This window comes from Mus caroli, unplaced genomic scaffold (assembly GCF_978045245.1).
Source record: "Mus caroli unplaced genomic scaffold, Mus_caroli_1 scaffold_5, whole genome shotgun sequence".
Lineage (NCBI taxonomy): Eukaryota > Metazoa > Chordata > Mammalia > Rodentia > Muridae > Mus > Mus caroli.
The window spans coordinates 90,672,176-90,698,591 of NW_028227260.1; the positions used below are offsets into that span (position 1 = coordinate 90,672,176).

The 26,416-nt window shown below is 39.2% G+C and overlaps 1 pseudogene; it reads right to left on the reverse strand.

The window, feature by feature from the left end:
• Window positions 1–792: 792 nt before the first annotated feature.
• Window positions 793–1,917, reverse strand: LOC110286255 (N-lysine methyltransferase KMT5A pseudogene; annotated as a pseudogene).
• Between the last annotated feature and the right edge of the window lie 24,499 nt (window positions 1,918–26,416).

The following is a 26,416-nucleotide window of genomic DNA, read 5'->3' on the forward strand; positions in this document are numbered from 1 at the left end:
TTTTCATTTTTTCTTTTTTTGATTTTTAAAAAAATGTTTTGTTTTTACTATTATTTAAAATGAATTGAGTGTTCACATTTCTATAAATAATTAATGCAGTTTCAGGAGACCTGCCTTTCTTGAGCAGGAGAACAGTGCTTTTCCTGGCCTGCCTCTAGTCTGACTGTCCACCCTGATGCTTCAAGGTGCCTGGAAAAGCTGTAAGCCTGTGGAAGAGGTCTGTTCCTGGCCGGGCCTCTGAGTCCCGGGCTCAGTAAGCTTTGGAGAAAGCAGAGGGGAAGACTAGCTTACTGTGAAACTTTTGCTAAAAAATATTCATACACGTCAGCGTGTACGCCTGTCAGGACGCTGAGGAGAACAAGAGCTTGGAGACATCCCATCCAGGCTGTGCGGGGGGGGGGGGGGCAGTGCCCTCACACCGGCCTGTCCTTGGATGTGGGGTGCGGGGGAGTCCTGGCTTTCATCTTGGGCAGAGCCTGGCTTCCTAGTTTATTTTCAACTCCATTCTCTAAAACCTGTGCCGAGTCTTACTCTGCGCGGGAAGCACAAACGTTCAGCTTGTATGCAAAAAGGTACAAAAACAACTAGAATATAAAAGTTTTGGTAATATAAGGCCATCTGTTCAAGTCCACCTTGGAAACCTGTAACATATTTGAATACTACATGAAAAGGCATCTTTAATATACTTTTTAAAAACATTTGAAGTAGTTAGCTAAGAGTAAGTGTGTGTGTGTGTGTGTGTGTGTGTGTGTGTGTGTGTGTGTGTGTGTGTGTATGTGGGTGTGTGTGTGTTTAAAAAATATTCATTTCCCTTTGAGGGCACTTTGTCCTTTGAAGGAGGCAGGGTGTCAGGGAGGCAGGGTAGGCTTCGATGGAGGCCTTGCTTCGGTACCAATAGTACAGGAGCTCCTTCCCAGCTGTGATGTCTCGGGCGGTGATGAGGGTGAGGAGAGGCACGCCATCAATGTCGTGCAGTTTGGTCTGGCAGTTCCCACACTTACTGTGATTGATGAGTCTCCCCAGGCAGTTCGTTACTTGAGTGGCATCCATGCAGTAGGTTTTGTTCAGATACTGAAAATAATAGCAGCCCATGGAGCGGTCCTGTGCATACAGAGCCTTCCGCTTCTTTGCATCAGTGATTTCAATGAGATCCCCATGGTATTCTACCACAAAGTCTCCCCGGGAGAACTGCTTGGTAGTGATCACATCCCTGCCTTTGCCATCAATTAGATCGATCTTCATGCCTTCTTCCTTCCCCCTTTCAATCAGCTGTCTATTTTCTTCCTTTCTTCAGACTGCAGCTCAGCTTTGCTCTTCCGGGAGCTCCCCCGAACAGGGTATAAACTGGTGAGTTTTCTATTCTGCTGGGTTTTCACTTGAGACTTTTTCCGAGGGGCCTGCTTGCCCTTGAGGTGCTTTTTCAGGGCTTGCTTAGCGACTGCTACATTGGTAGAATCACATGATGGGGGTAGAGTTTTGGGAGGTTCTGCTGCTTTGGATTTTTGGTTTGGAAAAGGCACCAGGGGACCTCTCCTGTCCCCTGTCTTTGCTCTTCTGTCCATCTGATTTCACAGTGCTTCTGATAACGTTCCCGGCGTTCCTTTTCTTCTTCTTGCTTCCTGTAGATTCCAGCTAATGGTTTCCCCAGACATTTGACCTCTTGATGGGCAACCGAGTTCTCTTCCTGAAGTGGAGAGCACATTGCAGAGCACTTGTTCTGACTCATGTAAGGCTAGATCTTTGACTGCCCAGTAAACATGTTCTCCTGCAGCCCGGCTAGGCCCAGCCGGTGCCCTTGCCCTCACTGCGGCCCCTCCAAAAGCTCTGCCACCACCTCTGCTGTTGCCTCTGCCACCGCCATCAGTGCCGCAATGGCACCCCTGTAAAGGGCCTGCAGTGCCCCACAGCGCCCACTTTGCCGATGGCCCATAGCAGGCCTGGAGCCCGCATGCAACACAGCCCTGGCCCAGAGCAAGGCCAGATAAAGATTACTTATAAAAGAAAGAGTGTATTTTGTCTTATGATCCAGGAAAAGAGTCCATCATGGTGAGGGAGACATGACAAGCAGGTAACTAGAGCAGGAAGCTAAGAGATCACATCTGTAGCCACAAACATCAAGCAAAGATACTTAGTGGAAAGGAGCAAGTCTGTTGTGGGGCCGACAGATCATATCACCACAGGAATTGGCATAGCCAATGGTGAAGCATGCTCAAATTCCAGAAATTTTCCTCCCTGCTTCTGTGCCTGCCTTAGGGCATATAATTGGGCAACTAGGTGGTCACAGGTAATCAGTCATGTAGTATAACACCTGGATTGCCTCTCCGTTCTTTTGTTGTATTTTGTTTTGTTTTTGTTTTTGTTTTATTATTGGTGTTGTTCCTCTGGTTTTGTTTTGTTTTGTTTTTTGTTTTTTGTTTTTTTTTTACATTTTTTAAATTCATTTTTAATTAGGTATTTTCTTCATTTACATTTCCAATGCTATCCCAAAAGTAACCCAGACACTCCCCCCACCACTCCACTACCCATCCACTCCCGCTTCTTGTCCCTGGCTTATCCACATACTGAGGCATATAAAGTTTGCAAGAACAAGGGGCCTCTCTTCCCAATGATGGTCCACTAGGCCATCTTCTGATACATATGCCCTAGAGACACGAGCTCCTGGGGTACTGGATAGTTCGTATTGTTGGCCCACCTATAGGGTTGCAGAAGCCTTTAGCTCCTTGTGTACTTTATCTAGCTCCTCCACTGGGGCCCTGTGCTCCATTCAATAGCTGCCTGTGAGCATCCACTTCTGTGTTTGCCAGGCCACAGCATAGCCTCACAAGAGAAAGCTATGTCAGGATCCTTTCAGCAAAATCTTGCTGGTGTATGCAATTGTGTCAGTGTTTTGAGGCTGATTATGGGATGGATCCCCAGGTATGGCAGTCTCTAGATGGTCCATCCTTTGGTCTCAGCAACAAACTTTGTCTCTGTAACTCCTTCCATGGGTGTTTTGTTCCCAATTCTAACAAGGGGCAAAGTGTACACACTTTGGTCTTTGTTCCTCTTGAGTTTCATGTGTTTTACAAATTGAATTTGTATCTTGGGTATTCTAAGTTTCTGGGCTAATATCCACTTATCAGTGAGTACATATCATGCGAATTCTTTTGTGATTGTGTTACAACACTCAAGATGATGCCCTTCATGCCCATCCATTTGCCTAGGAATTTCATAAATTCATTCTTTTTAATAGTTGAGTAGTACTCCATTATATAAATGTACCCCATTTTCTGTATTCATTCCTCTATTGAGGGACATCTGGGTTCTTTCCAGCTCCTGGCTATTATAAATAAGGCTGCTATGAACATAGTGGAGCATATGTCCATCTCACCAGTTGGAACATCTTCTAGATATATGCCCAGGAGAGGTATTCCGGGATTCTCCGGTAGTATTTGGTCCAGTTTTCTGAGGAACCGCCAGAATGATTTCCAGAGTGGTTGTACAAGCTTGCAATCCAACCAACTATGGAGGAGTGTTCCTCTGTCTACACATCCTTCCCAGCATCTGCTGTCACCTGAATTTTTGATCTTAGCCATTCTGACTGGTGTGAGGTGGAATCTCAGGATTGTTTTGATTTGCATTTCCCTGATGATTAAGGATTCTGAACATTTTTTCAGGTGCTTCTCAGGAATTCAGGGGAGAATTATTTGTTTAGCTCTGAGCCCCATTTTTAATGGGGTTATTTGATATTCTGCAGTCCACCTTCTTGAGTACTTTATATATATTGGATATTAGTCCCCTATCTGATTTAGGATAGGTAAAGATACTTTCCCAATCGGTTGGTGGCCTTTTTTGTCTTATTGACAGTGTCTTTTGCCTTACAGAAGCTTTGTAATTTTGTGAGGTCCCATTTGTCGATTCTCGATCTTATACCACAAGCCATTGCTGTTCTATTCAGGAATTTTTCCCCTCTGCCCATATCTTCGAGGCTTTTCCCCACTATCTCCTCTATAAGTTTCAGTGTCTCTGGTTTTATGTGGAGTTCCTTTATCCACTTAGATTTGACTGTAGTACAAGGAGATAGGAATGGATTAAATCGAATTCTTCTACGTGACAACCGCCAGTTGTACCAGCACCATTTGATGAAAATGCTGTGTTTTTTTGCACTGGATGGTTTTAGTTCCCTTGTCAAAGAGCAAGTGACCATAGGTGTGTGGGTTCATTTCTGGGTCTTCAATTCTATTCCATTGGTCTGCTTGTCTGTCGCTGTACCAGTACCATGCAGTTTTTATCACAATTGCTCTGTAGTACAGCTTTAGGTCAGGCATGGTGATTCCACCAGAGGTTCTTTTATCCTTGAGAAGACTTTTTGCTATCCTAGGTTTGTTATTCCAGATGAACTTGCAAATTGACCTTTCTAATTCATTGAAGAATTGAGTTGGAATTTTGATGGGGATTTCATTGAATCTGTAGATTGCTTTTGGCAAGAGAGCCATTTTTACTATATTGATCCTGCAAATCCATGAGCATGGGAGATCTTTCCATTTACTGAGATCTTCTTTAATTTCTTTCTTCAGAGACTTGAAGTTCTTTTTTTTTTAGTTTTGAAAATGATATTTCTTTATTTTTTTATTTTTTTATATTTTTATTACATCGTTTCCTCAATTACATTTCCAATGCTATCCCAAAAGTACCCCATACCCTCCTCCCCATTTCCCTACCAGCCCATTCCCAATTTTTTTGGCCCTGGCATTCTCCTGTACTGGGGCATATAAAGTTTGCATGTCCAGTGGGCCTCTCTTTCCAGTGCTGGCTGACTAGGCCATCTTTTGATACATATGCAGCTAGAGTCAAGAGCTCCGGGGTACTGGTTAGTTCATAGTGTTGTTCCACCCATAGCATTGCGGATCCCTTCAGCTCCTTGGGTACTTTCTCCAGCTCCTCCATTGGGGGCCTTGAGATCCATTCACTAGCTGACTGTGAGCATCCACTTCTGTGTTTGCCAGGCCCCGGCATAGTCTCACAAGAGACAGCTATATGTGGGTCCTTTCAGCAAAATCTTGCTGGTGAATGCAATGGTGTCAGCGTTTGGATGCTGATCATTGGATGGATCTCTGGATATGGCAGTCTCTAGATGGTCCATCCTTTTGTCACAGCTCCAAACTTTGTCTCTGTAACTCCTTCCATGGGTGTTCTGTTCCCAATTCTAAGGAGGGGAATAGTGTCCACACTTCAGTCTTCATTCTTCTTGAGTTTCATCTGTTTAGCAAACTGTATCTTATATCTTGGGTATCTTAAGTTTTGGGCTAATATCTACTTATCATTGACTACATATTGTGTGAGTTCCTTTGTGATTGTGTTACCTCACACAGGATGATGCCCTCTAGGTCCATCCATTTGGCTATGAATTTTCATAAATTCATTCTTTTTAATAGCTGAGTAGTACTCCATTTTGTAAATGTACCACATTTTCTGTACCCATTCAACTGTTGAGGGGCATCTGGGTTCTTTCCAGCTTCTGGCTATTATAAATAAGGTTGCTATGAACAAAGTGGAGCATGTGTCCTTCTTACCGGTTGGGACATCTTCTGAATATATGCCCAGGAGAGGTATTGCTGGATCTTCCAGTAGTACTATGTCCAATTTTCTAAGAAACCACCAGACTGATTTCCAGAGTAGTTGTACAAGCTTGCAATCCCACCAACAATGGAGGAGTGTTCCTCTTTCTCCACATCCTTGCCAACGTCTGCTGTCACCTGAATTTTTTATCTTAGCCATTCTGACTGGTGTTAGGTGGATTCTCAGGGTTGTTGTGATTTGCATTTCCCTGCTGATTAAGGATGTTGAATATTTTTTCAGGTGCTTCTCTGCCATTCAGTAATCCTCAGGTGAGAATTCTTTGTTCAGTTCTGAGTGCCATTTTTTAATGGGGTTATTTGATTTTCTTGAGTCCACCTTCTTGAGTTCTTTATATATATATTGGATATTAGTCCCCTATCTGATTTATGATAGGTAAAGAACCTTTCCCAATCTGTTGGTGGTCTTTTTGTCTTATTGACGGTGTCTTTTGCCTTGAAGAAGCTTTGCAGTTTCATGAGGTCCCAGTTGTCAATTCTCGATCTTACAGCACAAGCCATTGCTGTTCTATTCAGGAATCTTTCCTCTGTGTCCATATCTTCAAGGCTTTTCCCCACTTTCTCCTCTATAAGTTTCAGTGTTCTGGATTTATGTGAAGTTCCTTGATCCACTTAGATTTCACCTTAGTACAAGGAGATAGGAATGGATAGACTCTCATTCTTCTACATGATAACAACCAGTTGGGCCAGCACCATTTGTTGAAAATGCTGTCTTTCTTCCCCTGGATGGTTTTAGCTCCCTTGTCGAGGATCAAGTGACCATAGGTGTGTGGGTTCATTTCTGGGTCTTTAATTCTATTCCATTGGTCTATTTGTCTGTCACTATACCAGTACCATGCAGTTTTTATCACAATTGCTCTGTAGTAAAGCTTTAGGTCAGGCATGGTGATTCCACCAGAGGTTCTTTTATCCTTGAGAAGAGTTTTTGCTATCCTAGGTTTTTTGTTATTCCAGATGAATTTGCAGATTGCCCTTTCTAATTCGTTGAAGAATTGAGTTGGAATTTTGATGGGGATTGCATTGAATCTGTAGATTGCTTTTGGCAAGATAGCCATTTTTACAATGTTGATCCTGCCAATCCATGAGTATGGGAGATCTTTCCATCTTCTGAGTTCTTCTTTAATTTCTTTCTTCAGAGACTTGAAGTTCTTATCATAGAGATCTTTCACTTCCTTAGTTAGATTCATGCCAAGATATTTTATATTATATTTTATATATTATAAAATATTATATTTTATATATTATATTTTTTAAGATATTTTATTTTATATTATTTGTGACTATTGAGAAGGGTGTTGTTTCCCTAATTTCTTTCTCGGCCTGTTTATTCTTTTTGTAGAGAAAGGTCATTGACTTGTTTGAGTTAATTTTATATCCAGCTATTTCACTGAAGCTGTTTATCAGGTTTAGGTGTTCTCTGGTGGAATTTTTAGGGTCACTTATATACACTATCATATCATCTGCAAAAAGTGATATTTCGACTTCTTCTTTTCAAATTTGTATGCCCTTGTTCTCCTTTTGTTGTCAAATTGCTCTGGCTAGGACTTCAAGTACAATGTTGAATAGGTATGGGGAGAGTGGACAGCCTTGTCTAGTCCCTGATTTTAGTGGGATTGCTTCAAGCTCTCACCATTTATTTTGATGTTGGCTACTGGTTTGCTGTAGATTGCTTTTATCATGTTTAGGTATGGGCCATGAATTCCTGACCTTTCCAAGACTTTTATCATGAATGGGTGTTGGATCTTGTCGAATGCTTTTTCTGCATCTAACGAGATGATCATGTGGTTTTTGTCTTTGAGCTTGTTTATATAATCGATTACATTGATGGATTTCTGTATATTAAACCATCCCTACATCCCTGGAATAAAACCTACTTGGTCAGGATGGATGATTGCTTTAATGTGTTCTTGGATTCGGTTAGCGAGAATTTTATTGAGTATTTTTGCATCAATATTCATAAGGGAAATTGGTCTGAAGTTCTCTATCTTTGTTGGAACTTTCTGTGGTTTAGGTATCAGAGTAATTGTGGCTTCATAGAATGAGTTGGGTAGAGTTCCTTCTACTTCTATTTTGTGGAATAGTTTGTGCAGAATTGGAATTAGATCTTCTTTGAAGGTCTGGTAGAACTGTGCACTGAACCCATGTGGTCCTGGGCTTTTTTTGGCTGGGAGACTATTAATGACTGCTTCTATTTCTTTAGGGTATATGGGACTGTTTATCTCATTAACTTGATCCTGATTTAATTTTGGTTCCTGGTATCTGTCCAGAAATTTGTCCATTTCATCCAGGTTTTCAAGTTTTTTTGAGTATAGCCTTTTGTAGAAGGATCTGATGGTGTTTTGGATTTCTTCAGTATCTGTTGTTATGTCTCCCTTTTCATTTCTGATTTTGTTAATTAGGATGTCCCTGTTCCCTCTAGTAAGTCTATCTAATGATTTATCTATCTTGTTGATTTTCTCAAAGAACCAACTCCTCGTTTGGTTAATTCTTTGAATAGTTCTTCTTGTTTCCACTTGGTTGATTTCACCCCCGAGTTTGATTATTTCCTGCCATCTACTCCTCTTGGGTGAATTTTCTTCCTTTTTTTCTAGAGCTTTTAGATGTGTTGTCAAGCTGCTAGTGTGTGCTCTCTCTAGTTTCTTTTTGGAGGCACTCAGAACTATGAGTTTCCCTCTTAGAAATGCTTTCATTGTGTCCCATAGGTTTGGGTAAGCTGTGGCTTCATTTTCTTTAAACTGTAAAAAGTCTTTAAGTTCTTTCTTTTTTCCATCCTTGACCAAGGTATCATTGAGAAGAGTGTTATTCAGTTGCCATGTGAATGTTGGCTTTCCATTATTTATGTTGTTATTGAAGATCAGCCTTAGTCCATGGTGGTCTGATAGAATACATGGGACAATTTCAATATTTCTGTATCTGTTAAGGCCTGTTTTGTGACCAATTATATGCTCAATTTTGGAGAAGGTCCCCTGAGGTGCTAAGAAGAAGGTATATCCTTTTGTTTTAGGATAAAATGTTCTGTAGATATCTGTTAAGTCCATTTGTTTCATAACTTCTGTTAGTTTCACTGTGTCCCTGTTTAGTTTCGGTTTCCAGGATCTGTCCATTGATGAAAGTGGTGTGTTGAAGTCTCCCACTATTATTGTATGAGGTGCAACGTGTACTTTGAGCTTTACTAACGTGTCTTTAATGAATGTGGCTTCCCTTGCATTTGGGGCATAGATATTCAGAATTGAGAGTTCCTCTTGGAGGATTTTACCTTTGATGAGTGTCCCTCCTTGTCTTTTTTGATAACTTTCGGTTGGAAGTCGATTTTATTCGATATCAGAATGGCTACTCCAGCTTGTTTCTTCAGACCATTTGCTTGGAAAATTGTTTTCCAGCCTTTCACTCTGAGGTAGTGTCTGTCTTTTTCCCTGAGATTGCTTTCCTGTAAGCAGCAAAATGTTGTGTCCTGTTTGTGTAGCCAGTCTGTTAGTCTATGTCTTTTTATTGGGGAATTGAGTCCATTGATATTAAGAGATATTAAGGAAAAGTAATTGTTGCTTCCTTTTATTTTTGTTGTTAGAGTTGGCATTATGTTCTTGTGGCAGTCTTCTTTTAGGTTCGTTGAGGGATTACTTTCTTGCTTTTTCTAGGGCGTGATTTCCATGCTTGTATTGTTTTTGTTTTTGTTTTTGTTTTGTTTTGTTTTGTTTTGTTTTTTTCTGTTATTATCCGTTGAAGGGCTGGATTCGTGGAAAGATAATGTGTGAATTTGGTTTTGTCGTGGAATAAATTGGTTTCTCCATCTATTGCAATAGAGAGTTTGGCGAGATATAGTAACCTGGGCTGGCATTTGTGTTCTCTTAGTGTCTGTATAACATCTGTCCAGGCTCTTCTGGCTTTCATAGTCTCTGTTGAAAAGTCTGGAGTAATTCTGATAGGCCTGCCTTTATATCTTACTTGACCTTTCTCCCTTACTGCTTTTAATATTCTATCTTTATTTAGTGCATTTGTTGTTCTGATTATTATGTGTCGAGAGGAATTTCTTTTCTGGTCCAGACTATTTGGAGTTCTGTAGGCTTCTTGTATGATCATGGGCATCTCTTTCTTTAGGATTGGGAAGTTTTCTTCTATTATTTTGTTGAAAATATTTGCTGGCCCTTTAAGTTGAAAATCTTCATTCTCATCAACTCCTATTATCCGTAGGTTTGGTCTTCTCATTGTGTCCTGGATTTCCTGGATGTTTTGAGTTAGGATCCTTTTGCGTTTTGTATTTTCTTTGATTGTTGTTCCGATGTTCTCTATGGAATCTTCTGCACCTGAGATCCTCTCTTCCATCTCTTGTATTCTGTTGCTGATGCTGGCATCTATGGTTCCAGATTTCTTTCCTAGGGTTTCTATCTCCAGCGTTGCCTCACTTTGGGTTTTCTTTATAGTATCTACTTCCCTTTTTAGGTCTTTGATGGTTTTGTTCAATTCCATCACCTGTTTGGATGTGATTTCCTGTTTTTCTTTAAGGACTTCTTCCTGTTTGGTTGTGTTTTCTTGTTTTTCTTTAAGGACTTGTAACTCTTTAGCAGTGTTCTCCTGTATTTCTTTAAGTGAGTTATTAAAGTCCTTCTTGATGTCCTCTACCATCATCATGAGATATGCTTTTAAATCCGGGTCTAGCTTTTCAGTTGTGTTGGGGTGCCCAGGCCTAGGTGGGGTGGGACTGATGCGTTCTGATGATGGTGAGTGGTCTTGATTTCTGTTAGTAGGATTCTTACGTTTGCCTTTCGCCATCTGGTAATCTCTGAAGCTGGCTGTTATAGTTGTCTCTGTTTAGAGCTTGTTCCTCAGGTGACTCTGTTAGCCTCTATCAGCAGACCTGGGAGGCTGGCTCTCTCCTTAGTTTCAGTGGTCAGAGTATTCTCTGCAGGCAAGATCTATTCTTGCAGGGAAGGTGCCCAGATATCTGGTGTTCGAACCTGCCTCCTGGCAGAAGTTTTGTTCCACTCACCAGATGTCTTAGGATCCCATGGGGAATCTTGTGTGGGTCCTTGCGGGTGTCTGGAGACTCCACTGGCAAGGCACCCCAGTGCTCGAATGGACCGGAAGAGACTTGTGCCCCACTTCAGGCCGGGTTTTCTGCTTCCCTATTTAATGCAGTCTCAGGTTCCACACGATTGGATTAGAAGAGAAGCTGTTCAAGAGATGAAATAGAGATCCTTAGCTGTCAATTTACTTCACTGCTTTTATTTTATAATGTAAGGAAAATGCTATCTCTTCTGGAGTTAAAAATCAGAAAATGATTCTGGGTTGGGGGGGGCGTGGGTTCAAGCTCACAAAGTGCTCGTTGGACAAGATGGGGGTCTGAATTTGGATCCTATATCAAACCTTGATGGCAGTCAACACCTGCAACCCGGGACTGGGACCTGGCCAAAATACTGAGTAGAATAATACAGTTTCATATAATTACCTGCTTCAAATAATTCAGTTCTTATCCTCCCCCTACACACACATATGTGCACATATAAATTCACTTTAAAAAGATTTTAGTAAATATATATCCTTGGACAACACACAGCCAAGGAGAAAAAGAAGACAAATCTTTCCTGAAATCTTGTGTCCCCTCCCTGTTCTGTGGTGCTAGGGATGGAAATTGGGTCCTCAAGCAAGCCCTCGACCACTAAGTAATCTATACTCTGCAGCAGACGCCAGGCTTTTACTGACTGCATTCCTAGACAGACTCTCGTGCAGTCCAGGCTGACCTTAGACTCACTATGTGGCTGAGCATGACCTGGCCCTTCCCCTTTCCGTTCCTCTGCTTTTGCGCAGTGCTTGGGATAGAAGTCGGCCGTTGCTGGCATTTACAATACAGACTTAGATTTCAGTGTAAGGGGCTTCTGCCTGTAATCACTGCATTCAGAGGGGGCCAAGGCCTGTTTCAAAAACAACAACAACCAAGACAGGCGAAACCAGGTGTTTCTTTGCTATGTAGGATCCTGTGCACTGTGGGAGAGGCCATACCATCTGTGGGGCCCAGAAGAATTGTACAAGTGTACAATTAGTGTGTAGCAGAGCACAGTAGTTATGAGCTTGTATAGCGAGGACTCTGGATCCAGATTTAAGTAGGTTCAAACACCACTTAACACCAGTAACCGATTGTAGGACCTTGAGCAAGTTAAATAACTTCTTCCTGCCTTGGTTTCCCCGTCAGAAATGGGGAGCAGTGGTAGCTACCTCGTAACTTGTAAAGAATCAAATGAATTAAAACACAGGTCTCAGTATTAGCTTGTATTCCTGTACTATCGAGTCCATACACGGCTCTCTAAAGCCCTACAGAGGGCTCACGTGTTTAGACCTGAGAAATCAGGACATGGAAATCAGAGCGTATACGTAAGGAACTTAATTTTAATGTAATCATGTCTAATGATGCTCATCTTCATTCCTTGAGATTACCCAAGTATGGTCATGACCAAGAAGCCTTTCCCTCATTGAGTACCTGATTTTTAAAAGCAAGCACCCAAATAATTCTCTCGGGGGAATCTCATTTGTTACAGGTGAGAAGACGGGGTTTTATGGTGCCTGAGTTAGTCCTGTGCCTGACCAGTGGATGTTTCCGTCTCTGTGCTTGCTAATGGTTTCACAAGTGGCTTGACTTTTTTAGAAGTATTATGTGGTATTTTACTGTGTATCACTTCTGTGGTAAACATGTGAAGTCCTTTGGCTTAGTCATACTTCATAACTTTTGAACGTTGGGTTTTTTTGTTGGAGGAAACTTGGATGGATCTGTCATGTCATTAACAGAACTGAAATAGATTTTATTGTAAGACGTGCATTTGCTGTTAGAATGGTTTTGTTGCCTAAACTGTCTAAAATTCTAATAAAATAACTTTCTAAGAAAAAAAAGAAAGAAAGAAAGAAAAGAACAGAAGCTGTGTTCCACTCACCAGAGGTCTTAGGATCCCATGGCGAGTCCTGTGCGAGTCCTTGCGGGTGTCTGGAGACTCCTCTGGCAAGGCACCCTGGTGCTCCAGTGGACCGGAAAGGACTTGTGCCCCAGCAGAGGCCGGGTTGCCTGCTTCCCTAGTTAATGCAGTCTCAGGTTCCAAGCGATTGGATTGGAGCAGACGCTGTGTTCCACTCACCAGAGGTCTTAGGAACCCTTGGGGAGTCCTGTGCGGGTCCTTGCAGGTGTCCAGAAACTCCACTGGCAAGGCACCCAAGTCTGAAGTTCTTATCATACAGATCTTTCACTTCCTTAGTTAGAGTCACCCCAAGGTGTTCTATATTATTTGTGATTACTGTGAAGGGTGTTGTTTCCCAATTTCTTTCTCAGCCTGTTTATCCTTTGTGTAGAGAAAGGACATTGAATTTTTTAGTTAATTTTATATCCAGCTACTTCACTGAAGCTGTCTGTCAGGTTTAGGAGTTCTCTGGTAGAATTTTTAGGGTCACTTATATATACTATCATATCATCTGCAAAAAGTGATATTTCGACTTCTTCCTTTCCAAATTGTATCACCTTGATCTTCTTTTGTTGTTGAATTGCTCTGGCTAGGGCTTCAAGTACAATGTTGAATAGGTATGGGGAGAGTGGACAGCCTTGTCTAGTCCCTGATTTTAGTGGGATTGCTTCAAGCTTCTCATCATTTATTTTGATGTTGGCTACTGGTTTGCTGTAGATTGCTTTTATCATGTTTAGGTATGGGCCTTGAATTCCTGAACTTTCCAAGACTTTTATCATGAATGGGTGTTGGATCTTGTCAAATGCTTTTTCTGCATCTAACGAGATGATCATGTGGTTTTTGTCTTTGAGTTTGTTTATATAATGGATTATGCTGATGGATTTTCAAATATTAAACCATCCCTGCATCCCTGGAATAAAACCTACTTGGTCAGGATGGATGATTGCTTTAATGTGTTCTTGGATTCGGTTAGCGAGAATTTTATTGAGTATTTTTGCATCAATATTCATAAGGGAAATTGGTCTGAAGTTCTCTATCTTTGTTGGATCTTTCTGTGGTTTAGATTTCAGAGTAATTGTGGCTTCATAAAATGAATTGAGTAGAGTATCTTCTGCTTCTATTTTGTGGAATTGTTTGAGAAGAACTAGAATTAGATCTTCTTTGAAGGTCTGATAGAACTCTGCACTAAACCCATCTGGTCCTGGGCTTTTTTTGGGTGGGAGACTACTAATGACTGCTTCTATTTCTTTAGGGGATGTAGAACTGTTTAGATCATTAATCTGATCCTGATTTAACTTTGGTACCTGGTATCTATCTAGAAATTTGCCCATTTAATCCAGGTTTTCAAGTTTTGTTGAGTATAGAGTTTTGTAGAAGGATCTGATGGTGTTTTGAATTTCTTCAGGACTTGTTGTTATGTCTTCCTTTTCCTTTCTGATTTTGTTAATTAGAATGCTTTCACTGTGCCCTCTAGTGAATCTGGCTAAGGGTTTATCTATCTTGGCAATTTCCTCAAAGAACCAGCTCCTCATTTTATTGATTCTTTGAATATTTCTTCTTGTTTCCACGTGGTTGATATCACCCCTGACTTTATTTCCTGCTGTCTCCTCCTCTTGGATGAATTTGCTTCCTTTTGTTCTAGAGCTTTTAGGTGTGTTGTCCAGCTCCTTGTGTGTGCTCTCTCTAGTTTCTTTTTGCAGGCACTCAGAGCTATGAGTTTCCCTCTTAGAAATGCTTTCATTGTGTCTCATAAGTTTGTGTATGTTGTGGCTTCATTTTCATTAAACTCTAAAAAAGTCTTTAATTGCCTTCTTTATTTCTTCCTTGACCAAGATATCATTTAGTAGAGTGCTGTTCAGTTTCCATGTGAATATTGGCTTTCTATTATTTATGTTGCTATTAAAGATCAGTCTTATTCCATGGTGATTTGATAGGATGCATGGTACAACTTCAATATTTTTGTATCTGTTGAGGCCTGTTTTGTGATCAATTATATGGTCAATTTTGAAGAAGGTGCCATGAGGTGGTAAGAAGAAGATATATCCTTTTGTTTTAGGATAAAATGTTCTGTAGATATCTGTTAAATCCATTTGTTTCATAACTTCTGTCAGTTTCACTGTGTCCCTGTTTAGTTTCTGTTTCCAGGATCTGTCCATTGATGAAAGTGGTGTGTCTAAGTCTCCCACTATTATTGTGTGAGGTGCAATGAGTGCTTTGAATTGTACTAAAGTTTCTTTAATGAATGTCGCTGCCCTTGTATTTGGGGCATAGATATTAAGAATCAAGAGTTCCTCTTGGAAGATTTTACCTTTGATGAGTATGGAGTGGCCCTCCTTGTCTTTTTTGATAACTTTTGGTTGGAAGTTAATTTTATTCTATATTGGAATGGCTACTACTGCATGTTTCTTCACACCGTTTTCTTGGAAAATTGTTTTCCGGCCTTTCACTCTGAGGTAGTGTCTGTCTTTTTTCCTGAGATGGGTTTCCTCTATGCAGCAACATGTTGGGTCTTGTTTGTGTAGCCAGTCTGTTAGTCTATGTCTTTTTATTGGGGAACTGAGTCCATTGATATTAAGAGATATTAAGACAAAGTAATTGTTGCTTCCTGTTTTTTTGTTGTTGTTAGAGTTGGCATTCTGTTGTTGTGGCTGTCTTCTTTTAGGTTTGTTGAAGCATTACTTTCTTGCTTCTTCCAGGTTTTAGTTTCTGTCCTTGTATTTTTGTTTGTTTGTTTGTTTGTTTGTTATTATCCTTTGAAGGACTGGATTTGTGCAAAGATATTGTGTGTATTTGTTTTTGTCATGGAATACTTTGGTTTCTCCCTCTATGGTAATTGAAAGGTTGGCTGGGTATAGTAGCCTGGGATGGCATTTGTGGTCTCTTAGGGACTGTATAACATCTGTCCAGGATCTTCTGGCTTTCATAATCTCTGGTGAAATGTCTGGTGTATTTCTAATAGGCCTTCCTTTATATATTACTTTAACTTTTTCCCTTACTGCTTTTTAACATTCTATCTTTATTTAGTGCATTTGTTGTTCTGATTATTATGTGTTTGGAGGAATTTCTTTCCTGGTCCAGTCTATTTGGAGTTCTGTAGTCTTCCTGTATGTTCATGGGCATCTCTTTCTTTAGGTTTGGGATGTTTTCTTCTACAATTTTTTGAAGATATTTGCTGGACTTTAAGTTGAAATTTTTCATTCTCATCTACTCCTATTATCCATAGGTTTGGTCTTTTCATTGTGTCCTGGATTTCCTGGATGTTTTGAGTTAGGATCTTTTTTCATTTTGCATTTTCTTTGATTGTTGTGCTGATGTTCTCTATGGAATCTTCTGCAGCTGAGATTCTCTCTTCCATCTCTTGTATTCTGTTGCTGATGCTCACATCTATTGTTCCAGATTTCTTTCCTAGGGTTTCTATCTCCAGCGTTGCCTCACTTTGTATTTTCTTTATTGTGTCTACTTCCCTTTTTAGGTCTAGTATGGTTTTGTTCAATTCCATCACCTGTTTGGTTGTGTTTTCCTCTTTAAGGACTTGTACCTCTTTAGAAGTGTTCTCCTGTATTTCTTAAGTGATTTATTAAAGTCCTTCTTGATTCCTCTATGATCATCTTGAGATATCCTCTTAAATCCGGGTCTAGCTTTTCATGTGTGTTGGGGTGCCCAGGACTGGTTGACATGGGAGTGCTGGGTCCTGATGATGGTGAGTGGTCTTGGTTTCTATTAGTAAGATTCTTACATTTGCTTTAGCCGTCTGGTAGTCTCTTGGGTTAGTTGTTATAGTTGTCTCTGTTTAGAGTTTGTTTCTCCAGTGATTCTGTTAGCCTCTATCAGCAGACATGTGAGACTAGATATCTCCTGAGTTTCAGTGGTCAGATTACTCTCTTCAGGCAAGCTCTCCTCTTGCAGGGAAAGTGCACAGATATCTGGCGTTCAGACCTGCTTCTTGGCAGAAGATGAAGGCCCGAAACAGGGCCTGTCCCAGAAGCTGTGTTGCTTCTGTAGTCGGCACTCTCACCTACACAGTCTAGTCTCTGAGAGATCCCGGACCAGAGATGTCTCCCCCGGTGCTCCAGCAAAGCCCTCCCGGGTGGGGCGGACACTTCTCCTTAAGCAGGGAAGGTGCCCTGATGTCTGGAACCCAAAACGTGGTCTGCCCCAGAAGCTGTGTGGCTTCTGCCTGTCCCAGAAGCGTTTAGCTCTGTAGCCCACACTCTTACCTGCTCAGACTAGTCTCTGAGGGATCTGGGAACCAAGATGGATCCCCCAGGTGGGGCAGACACCTCCCATCTGTTTTTGTTTTTTGAGACAGGATTTCTCTGTGTAGCCCTGGCTTTCCTGGAACTCATTCTATAGATCAGGCTGTCCTTGAACTCAGAAATCTGCCTGCCCCTGCCTCCCAAGTTTGGGAAGCCCAGTGGATCTTCGTCCTAATGAGGCATCTCAGTATCTTAATTTTCAGCCAATGACTTTTTTCCACCCTGGTTATTCTCACCCCCAAAACTATATAACCCTTGGTTAACCTCAAATAAAGGATATGCATTTAAACCCTCCCTGATCAAAGAAATTACCACAAGCTAAGACTGTCTCAGAAAGCTGCTTCATTAAAGATCATTGGAAATGGCCTTCATCTAAAAGGGCAGTAAAACTAAGGCCTTCTCTCCCAACCTCTGCCTCTCCAACTGGACCAGGATCTTGCTTACCCCAGACTCTAAGTCATCCCCTCCAGGATTGGAGGGCAGTATCATCTGATGTCCTAGAGGGAAAAGTTAGACTCTTGACCCTACCTGGTCCAATTTGACACTGTGACCATTTAATAAAATAATGGTAAATTTTTCCACTCTAGGGTACATGTCCTCCCAAGCCATTGGCTTTTAACCACATTTATAATACCAGGAATGAAATTTCCTACTGTGAAATGGGCCTCAAATTCAACCAGAAATACATTAGTTGCCATGTAAGAGTCATGCCACTATTGTTCCAATGGGGATATTGTCCCTGATAGACCAGTAGTTCAGCATGTAAGATTCATCTGTGGATAAGTCCATTGATGTTGTTTCTTCTTCAGCAGCCTATGTATCATTTGATGGCATCATGAAAGTTAGCCAGCAGGGAAAATGTTTACTGCTCTGTTTGAAAATAATTTCTCTATATCTAGCAGACAAAGTTTCTGGTGTCTTTCTCTATAGCATCTTATCACAAATATGGAGAAAAACCCAGTTCAGTGCCAATAGTCTGTGTTATTCTGCTGACTCTTTGGTCCTCTCCGACAAATAACTCATAGGGAGTATCTCATGTCTGGCACTATGATTTTCATTTAATAAATCATGTATTCTATGAACAGTATTGTACATCCATGCAGGGTAATTTTGTTGAAATGCTTTTAAGTTCAATTTTTAAACTATCTTACTTATGTATTTCTCTGTGTTTTTTTAACCCATTCAATATCCCCTTATTTTCCCCTTCTCCCTTCCCCCTTCTCTGTCCTCACTTAATCTGTAAACACCCAGCATTCCCTCTACTTCTTCCATTTCACTTGTATTCTTCTTTCTCTTCAGCTATATTTTTAGCTGGATTGTGAGACAGTAGGCTTTCATGGTATTTTTCATCAACCTTTGTTTGAGTTAGTCATTGCCTCCATATTTTAGCACCCCATTATGTTAAATCCTTGCTATCTCTAGTAGTCAACCTACTTTCATTCTACTTATACTGTACTATCTTCCCTCCCTTAGAAACTCCACACAAGGCCTCTTTCTGACTTCCAAGCTTCTATTTGTACAAATTAAACACACAAAAGAATGAAAGCAGGAATCTGTATGAAAGACAAAATAAAATCATTTATCTTCCTATAACTTTTTCCATTAACCTAAAATTTAATTTCATTTTTAACAGCTTAGTATACCACACTATTTGTATCCACTCATTTGTTAATGAACATTTATGTTGATTATATTTTCTAATTATTGTATATTGAGAAGCAATGAACATTAGATTATATGTGTCACTGTAGGGGAATATAAGAGCCATTGTGTATGTGCAGAAGAAGTGTAAGGCTGGCCTATATGCCAGTTCTATTTCTACAGTTTTTGAGAAACCTCCAAACATATTTCCTAAGTGGCTGCACTATTTTACACTCTTACCAACAGTAAGTAAGAGTTCCTCTTTTACTGCATCTGTCAGCATTTGTTACCATATGCATTCTTGATGGTGATAAAAGTACCAGAAGGCAGTTGTTCTGGCTAGCTTTATGTCATAAATTAGAATCATTTTAAAGGACAAACCTTCAAAGAAGAAAATGCTTCCATAGCACTTACATGTGGGCAGTCTGTAGGATGGTTTTGTAATTAATGGTTGATATGGAGGGCCCAGCTCATTGTGGGTGGTGCTAGCCATGGACTGACAGTTCTGAATTTTATAAGCAAGCAACAGAGACCAAACCAGAAAGCAGAACCTCTTCATGGTCTCCAAATCAACTCCTGCCTGCAGGTACTTACTTTGCTTGAATTCTGGCCCAATTTTTGTAAGCAACAGAATGTGACCTGAAAATTATAAGATGAAATGAAAACTTTCTTTCCCAAGTTGATTTTTAGTTATGGTGTTTTATTATAGATAGCAATAGTAACCCTAACTAAAACAACAATGAGTTTCTAGTATTCATTTGGCAGTTTTATTAACTTTTGTCATTTATTTTTATTGTTTTTTCCTTAAAGAGGTCATCTACCTCTTGTTTTTTGTTTGTCTAATTCTGAAAATTATAAAATGCATCAATTCATATAACATAAAGAATATCATGTTAATATGCAATGCAATTGTTCATAGTGTATTTTAGAATTCTGTGCAAACATCATCAGTATCTAAATCCAGAATATGTTCTTTATCCCAAAAGAAAACTGAATTCACTAAGCACTCACTTCCATTTCAAATTCTTACCACAATTTATCAACTTTCTGTCTCTCTAAATTTGCCTATTGTGTTCATATCAAATGAAAGCGATAATATACCCCTCACCAAAATGCTTTCAAGTATCATTCATGCAATTGGATATATCAACATTTGATTATATTCTGTTTTATGGATATACCACATTTGTTTCCCTGTTAGTCAGCAATTGAAGGATGTTTGAGTTATTCACAATTTCAGCTATTATGGATAACATTAAAATTTATAGAATAATTTTGTGTAAATATGTACACAGGGAAACAGAAATCACAGTTCATAGACCCCTGGAAAACAGCTTCACACTGGACAACAGCTTGACTGCTTCTCTAAAAACCAAACAGTCTGAAGGCCTCCCAGGTGATCTACTGTAGCTAGGCCAACAAATCAGCATCTTATCTGCCCCTCTGAAAACCCCTCAGTTGGAAGAACCCACAGGAGGTCTGTTACATCCAGGGTCACAGTCCTACCAGGAGACCTGAAGCAACCCAGAGACAAAAGAGGCAGGTTCCAGACACCCTGAACAGCAAACACCAGGAATAACCAGATGGTGATAAGCAAGTGGAAGGCCATAAACAACAGAAGCCAATATATGTAGGCATCATCAAACCCAGTTCTCCCACCACAGCAAGCCCTGAATACACTAACACACCTCAAAATCAGGCTTGATAAAATCCGATCTAGTGAAGATAATAGAGTCCTTTAAGGAGAATATAAATAACTCACTGAAAGAAATACAGGAAAACACAGGTAAACAGGTAGAATCTCTTAAAGAGGAAACAAAAAATCCCTTAAATAAATACAGGAAAACACAATAAAACAGGTAAAGGAATTGAATAAAGCAGTCCAAGACTGAAAAGTGGAAGTAAAAACAATCAAGAAAACAAAAATAGAGGCAAACCTGGAAATAGAAAACCTAAGAAAGGGGCCAGAAATTGAAGGTGCAAGCATCACCAACACAATACAAGAGATAGAGAGAATCTCACCAACAGAATACAAGAGATAGAATCTCAGGTGTAGAAGATACTATAGAAGAGATTAGAACAACTGTCAAAGAAAATTGAAAACATAAAAATTTCCTTAACCAAAATATCCAGGAAATTCAGGACACAATGAAAAGACCAAATGTAAGAATAATTGGAATAGAGAATAACAAAGATTCCCACCTTAAAGGACCTGAAATGTCTTCAAAAAATCATAGAAGAAGCCAGGTATGGTGGTGCACACCTTTAATCCCAGCACTTGGGAGGCAGAGGCAGGCAGATTTCTGAGTTCGAGGCCAGCCGGGTCTACAGAGTGAGTTCAAGGAAAGCCAAGGCTACACAGAGAAACCCTGTCTCGAAAAACCAAAATTTAAAAGAAAAAATCATAGAAGAAAACTTCCTCAACCTAAAGAGACTCATAAAGGTGCAAGAAGCCTATAGAACACTGAATAAATGGGACCAGAAAAGCAAATTGTCTTGTCACATAATAATCAAAACACTAAATACATAGAACGAAGAAAGAATATTAACAACTGCAAGGTAAAAGGGTCAAGTAACATACAAGGGTAGACCTATCAAAATTACACAAGACATCTCAACAGAGACTATGAAAGCCAGAAGAGCCTGGTCAGAGGTCATGCATAATCAAAGAGAATACAAATGCCAGCCTAGGCTACTGTACCCAACAAAACTCTCAATCAACATACATGGAAGAACAAAATATTCCAGGACAACACCAAATTCAAACAATGTCTATAGACCAATCCAGCCCTATAGAGGATCCTAGAAGGAAAACTCCAACACAAGGAAGGCATCTACACCAAAGAAAGGACAAGATATTAAGCATCTCACAACAAGGCCAAAAAGAGACAACCACAAGCACATAAAGCCACCTACAAAAATAAACATAACAGGAACCAACAGCCATCTTTCTTTAATATCTCTCAATATTAATGGACTCAACTTACCATAAAAAGACATAAGCTAGCAGACTGGACATGCAAAAAAGATCCAGCATTTTGCTGCACACAAGACAGACAACTCATTAACAGACATTATCCCAGAGTAAAAGCATGAAAGGTCTTCCAAGCAAATGGTCCCAAGAAACAAGCTGGAGTTGCCATCTTAATACCCAATAAAATAGACTTTCAACCAAAAGTTATAAAGCATGATGAGGAAGGACACCTCATATTCATCAAAGGGAAAATCCACCAAGAGAAAAATCTCAATTCTGAACATCTATGTCCCAAGTGCGAGGGCACACACATTCATAAAAGAAACTTTACTAAAGCTCAAAACACACATTGAATCCCACACACTAATAGTGGGAGACTTCAATATTTCACTCTCACAAAAGGACAGGTCATTGAAACAGAAAGTAAACAGAGAGACACAAGGTGAAACTAATAGAGGTTATGAAACAAATGGATTTAACAGATATCTACAAAACATTTCACCCTAAAACAAAAGAATACAACTTCTTCTCAGCACCTCATGGTACCTTCTCCAAAATCGACCATATAATTGGTCACAAAACAACCCTCAACTGATACAAGAAGATTGAAATAATCCCATGTATCCTATCAGCTCACCATGGCCTAAGTGTGGTCTTCAATAAGAGCAAAAAGAACAGAAATCCCACGTACATGTGGAAACTGAACAACTCTCAACTCAATGATAACTTGGTCAGAGAAGAAATAAAGAAATTAGAGACTTCCTGGAATGTAATGAAATATTGACACATCATACCCAAACTTATGAGACACAATGAGAGCAGTGCTAAAATGAAAATTCATAGCACTAAGTGCCCTGGTAAAGAAAAGCGAGAAATTTTACACTAGCAACTTAACAGCTCACCTGAAAGCTCTAGAACAAAAAGATGCAAATACAACCAAAAAGAGTAGACAGTAGGAAATACTGAAACTCAGGGCCAAAATCAATCTAATAGAAACAAAGAGAACAATACAAAGGGGCAGAAAAACCAAAAGCTGATTCTTCAAAACAATCAATAAGATACATTAACCCCTAACCAAACTAACTAAAGGTCCCAGAGGCAGTTTCTAAATTAACAAAATCAGAGATGAAAAGAGAGATCTAACACAGAAACAGCAGAAATTCAAAAAAATCATCAGATTCTGCTACAAAAGCCTATACTCAATGAAATAGGAAAATCTATATGAAATGGATGATTTTCTGGACAGATACCACATAGCAAAGTTAAATTCAGAGCAGGTAAACTATCTAAACAGGCCCATATCCCATAGAGAAATAGAAAACATCATTTAAAACCTCCCAACAAAAAAAAGCCCAGGGCCAGATGGATTTAGTGCAGAATTATACCAGACTTTCAAAGAAGACCTGATACAAATAATCCTCAAATTATTCCCTAAAGTAGATACAGAAGGAACACTACCAAAATCATTCTATGAAGCCACAATTACTCTGATACCTAAACCACACAAGAACCCAACCAAAAAAGAGAACTTTAGAACAATCTTGCTTACACATATCAATGCTAAATACTCAACAAAATTCTTGCAAACTGAATCCAAGAACACATCAAAACCATCATGCATGACAATCAAGTAACCTTCATCACAAGGATACAAGGTTGGTTTAATATACAAAAATCCATTAATGTAATCAGTTATATAAAAAAAACCCAAAGAAAACTCACATGATCATCTCCTCAGATGCAGAAAAAGCACTTGACAAAATGCAATACCCCTTCATGTTAAAAGTTTCAGAGTGATTAGGAATTCAAAGCCCGTCCCTAAACATAATAAAAGCAATTTAATCCAATAGCCAATATCAAATTAAATGGAGAGATACTTGAAGCAATTCTAATAAAATTGAGGAAAAGATAAGGATGGCCACTCTCCTCATATCTATTGAATATAGTACTCAGTGTGCTAGCTAGAACAAAAAGACAATAAAAGCAGATCAAGGGGATACAAATGGTAAAGAAGAAATAAATGTATCTCTATTTGCATATGATATGATAAAATACATAAGTGACCCCAAAAATTCAACCAAAGAACTTCTCCAGCTGATAAACAACTTCAACAAAATGGTCCAATATAAAATTAACTCAAATAAATCAGTAGCCTTCCTTTATGCATATGATAAACAGGCTGAGAAAGAAATTAGGGAAACAACTCCCTTCACAATAGCCACAAATAATATAAAATATCTTTAGGTAACTCTAACCAAACAATTGAAAGACCTGTATGACAATAAAGTCAAGTTGCAAAGAAATTGAGCTGGTGAGGTGATCATGAGATCAAGGCCAAATAGGCCTACACTGCAAGACTCTGCCAAAATTAGAAAAAAGAGAAGAAGAAAGAAGGCGAAGTAGGAAAGGTTGTGGAAGTTGTTGATAGAGAAGTGTTCAGTCAATAAATGGCTTTGGAATCAGAACAAGAAACTATTTTAGCCAAAAATAAAAATGTAAAATCAAAATTTGTAGTGATTTCTTCTCCATCTGTCAGGGACTGTCCATGTGATATTTCCTTCCTTTGCGTTTGCTAATCAATTAACTAGAGGTCTAAGGTAAAAAGGGGAAAAAAGAAAAAAGAAAAGAGAAGTTGAGCTGGGTGTGGTGGTGAATGTCTTTAATCCCAGCACTTGGGAGGCAGAGGCAGGTGAATTTCTGAGTTTGAGGCCAGACTGGTCTACAGAGTGAGTTCTAGGACAGCCAGGGCTATATAAAGAAACTCTGTCTTGAAAAACCAAAAGAGAAAGAAAGAAAGAAAGAAAGAAAGAAAGAAAGAAAGAAAGAAAGAAAGAAAGAAAGAAAGAAAGAAAGAAAGAAAGAGACAAAGAAACTAAGAAACAAAGAAACAGAGAGAGAGAGAGAGAGAGAGAGAGAGAGAGAGAGAGAGAGAGAGAGAGAGAGAAATTGAAAAAAAAGAAAGAAAAAAAGGAAAAAAGAAAAAAGGAAAGAAAGAAATTGAAGATCTCAGAAAATGGAGAGATTTACTATGGTCATAGATTGGCAAAATTAGCATAGTAAAAATGGTCATCCTACCAAAGGCAATCTATAGATTCAATGCAGTCCCCATCAAAATCCCAACACAATTCTTCAAAGAGATAGGAAGAGCAATTCTCAAATTCATCTGGAAAGTCAAAAACCCAGAAGAGTGAAAACAATTTTTAACAATAAGAGAACCCCTGGGGGAATCACCATCCCTGACCTCAAACTTTACCACAGAACAATAGTGATAAAAACTGCATGGTATTGGTACAGAGACAGATATGTTGATCACTGGAATAGAATTGAGGACCCAGAAATAAAACCACATACTTACGGTCACTTGATCTTTGACAAAGACACCAAAAATATAGACTGGAAAAAAGAAAGCATCTTCAATAAGTGGTTTTGGTCTAACTGGTTGTCGGTATGTAGTAGAATGAAAATAGACCCATATTTCTCACCATGTGGGGAAGAAGAATTGAAAGGTACCATTTTCACATTCAATATATATTCTTAATGATGTTTAACACTAGGTTTAATTTTGCCCCATATGGCATTCACACTCTTCTACATACAGCTTGGAATTTTAAAGACATGGGCATGCCAGTGTACTATTTGCCTAGCAGTAAAGTGAAAACTCCTAGCAAGTGGGCCCGTCATGTAAGGACAGACAATCCTTTGCAGTGTTTTATGAAACAGCTCCATTAGTTCCAATCTAAACAAATATAAGATAAGATTGTTAATAACATCATGTATGCTTCATAAAGATTGAATTAATTGTGCCTTGACTACATTTTGTAAGAAAGTAGTCATTAATCAGAAGAGAAACAAGTACACACTCATACATACCCTAAACAAAGAATAAAGAAACTTGATTCTAGGCAGGTGGTGGTGGTGCATGCCTTTAGTCCCAGCACTTGGGAGGCAGAGGCAGGTGGATTTCTGAGTTCAAGACCAGCTTGGTCTACAAAGTGAGTTCCAGGATAGCCAGGGCTACACAGAGAAACCCTGTCTCAAAAAAAAAAAAAAAAAAAAAAGAAAGAAAGAAAGAAACTCAGTTCTAAAGAGGATAAAATCAATAATTGTTATTCTTCATGTTTTTATTTGTGGGATTAAATAAAATCATGATAGCTTCAAATACTTAAAAGTTTAATCCTTGCTTTTAAACATCTCCTAGATCAGACACTACTAGTAAATACAGTTAAGGTACCATCAAATGTATTGCTTACAATGTGGTTGTGAATATAAAGTGAGCTAATGAACATAAGTATACTTGGTAGAGAGTGATAGATTTGCTGTATACTAATGAAAAACTTCACTTAAGATGAGAATCTGTGTCTCTTAGAGATGATGCCAGTTTTGACATGAAAGGAAATATGAAAAATGTTCTGCTAACTTATCATGCCATTAATATTTCTAACCATGCTTTGAAAGGCTCTATGAAGAAAGAATAAATAAACTTAAATTGGCAGCATAACTTTGGCATTAGAGTCTGTTTCTACTTTGCTTAGCTGCCCTGGCTCTAGTCTGCAATATGCATTCTTTCCCATAGTTAACAAACTGAAGATGAAGTTGTCTCAATAGACTGAACATGTTTTTCCTGGCAGGCTGTAGCACAGGATTTTTGGCTGTAAACACATAGAATATAGATAGAACACTAGTTGAATAAACTTATGTTGGCTGACTTCATCTTTCCTGGTAGATTTTTGACAACACTCCAATGAAACTATTGCTATAAATTAGGATTTGCTGAATCCTACTTTTCAGAGGCGACACTTTAGTCAGAACTAATAGAGTCAGCTTTTAAAGTAAAGGGAAATATGATGCCTCTCCTTAACCTACACAATAAAAACAGTCAATGAATACTTTAAAATTAGGGTTCACAGAACACCAATGGCTTATGCTTTAAGATTAAGAATCAACAAATAGGACCTCATAATATTGCAAAGCTTCTGTAAGGCAAAGGTCACTGTC